A 2450-nucleotide genomic window follows, 5' to 3' on the forward strand; every position below is an offset into this window, starting at 1 on the left:
AGATGACAGTTCCAATTTTTCACTGGCCCAGGGGTCTCTCCAGCCCCCTCCACTATTCTTAGGGAGCAGGTATGTGCCCTGCAGCTCGAATCAGCTGACCTCACCCGTCTTCAGTGAGGCCCTGCTGTGCCACGCCAGCTCTCCTCTCCTGTAGCCTTCATGTCCCTTCATCTGTGCAGCCAACTCCTCAGCCTTTGTTTACTTATTAATTTTTAGGGGGGTGGGGGGGTCATAGAGAGCAAGAGAATTCCAAGCAGGCTCCACGCTGTCAGCACAGAACACAATGTAGGGCTCGAACTCATGAATGACAGGATCACGACCTGAGCTGAAATCAGGAATCCAAAGCTTAACTTACTGTGCCACCAAGAGGCCTCTCTTTATTCTCTTAATATAGGAAATCACATTGACTGAATGTCAAACTTCCAACCTTAGGATAACCGGGGATAAACGCTACTTGGTCATTCTATTATCCTTTTATGTACACCTCTGGATTTTATTCTGTTCTTATTTTGTTTGGATTTTTCTGTTTATATTCATAGAAATATTAGTCTGCAATTTTCTTTTGTTGTTGTTTTTGTAATATCTATCAGGTTGTTTTTACCACAATTAATGTAAGCTTCATAAAATAATTGGGAGTTATTTTCCTCTGCTTCTACTTTCTGAAAAGTTTTATGTATGATTGGTGGGTTTGTGCCTTAAATGTCTGATAGCATGCACGCATCTTATGAAAACCTATCACCATCTTTCTGTAGATCAGGAGGTCGGTAATAATAGCTATCATTTTATAATATCCTACAAAGAGTCAGTTACTATATTAAGGGTATTATATATGTTAATTCTTTAATCATCAGACAGGATTGATTAGTAATTGAGCTTCATGCTATAGTATACATTTATCAGAGAAATATTCTGGTGATGATTACTAATACAAAGAAGTAAACTGGAAACTTCATCTTAACAGTTTCATATAATAATTGAATAATTTTCTTGAACATATTCTTATGCTTCACATAATTCTCTTATCTCCGTTATCAAGCCATCATTATTAATAGAAAAAATTATAAACTACTCTTTTTTAAGAATTTTTTAATTTGAGAGAGGGAGAGAGAGAGCGCAAGTGAGGAACAAAGACAAAGGGAGAGAGAGAGAATCTTAAGCTGACCGTTGAGCCTGACGCAGGGCTCAGTCCCACAACCTTGGGATCATGACCTGAGACAAAATCAAGAGTCAGATGCTCAACCAACTGAGCCACCCAGGCACCTGTGTAGATTGCTCTTAAAACTTAGCAGGGCCTATCTTGTAATTTTACAGAGATAGTTATAAAAATAGACATAATTTGTGCCCTTAGGAATCTAGCAATCTAGAAATCACAGCACTGACACACAGGAAAAGAAGCCATGGCCAATTACTCATTTCTAAAATAGAGTCTGTAGTTGCAAAGTGTTAGGTCAGCAAGATTGTGCTGTCCAGCAACCCCATGGCCCCCCATCACAGCTCTGCCTGAGATGCGACAGGTAACCTCCCGGACAGCAGACTCAATGGAATGAAGTGTCTGATGCTTTGTGTTGGCTCCCACTTCCAGGACTCTGGCCAGCTCAGCCAGTGTTTACCAGGAAGAAAAACACGCAAGAGAGCCACCTCAATCTGTCCAGACTCCACCACCCACCACAGTCACACAACACATGCTCTGCAGGGCAAAGGAGTCACAAAATAGGAAACGGTCTTTAACTTTAAATAGAAATTTTCCAATGTGGAGTTTATGTTTGGGAGGTGACTATAAATATGTCTGCCTTAAAATGGCAACAAACATGCGCAAAACAAATAGGATAGCTCCTGCCAAGTTTTAGGGGGGCCCAAATACTAGAGATACACCAGACATCACCTGGAATTCAAGGCGCCAGGATTATAGCTATAATGCTTTACATGTCCTTCTTCTATGTTAACTATCTACCGCAACCAAAATGATTAAGGGTCTAATTCAACCAAAATGACTGAAAATACTCAACAATATCTAAGCAGAGCCAACAATACTGCCATAAAATACGGTACAAAACGTTTGCATAATTCATCTAAACTCTCTCAGGTTTAAAAGCAGTGGAGCTACTCAGTTGTGGGTGGATTTAAGTGATTCCACACTGCCTAGAAGAGTGAAACACTTTGAAGAATAAGCAAAGAGAAAAATCTAAAATACTTTCATTAATGCTCTCTTGGAGCAAAAATAGACCTCAAATGACCCTCAACTAAATAAGACTTTGGAGATCTATTAGTTTTCAATCCCAAAGAGATTCTGATTGTTTTTGATTAAATGATGAATATCTAACTAGATATGAAAGGGTAAAGAAAAAAATGAAAGTTCATATTCTTAGCATTAGCTTGAGTTAAATACAGCACATATTACATATATGCTTCCCCAGGGCCTTGTAGGGAAGGGCTGGGATATATATATATAT

This window comes from Suricata suricatta, chromosome 1, assembly GCF_006229205.1.
Source record: "Suricata suricatta isolate VVHF042 chromosome 1, meerkat_22Aug2017_6uvM2_HiC, whole genome shotgun sequence".
NCBI lineage: Eukaryota > Metazoa > Chordata > Mammalia > Carnivora > Herpestidae > Suricata > Suricata suricatta.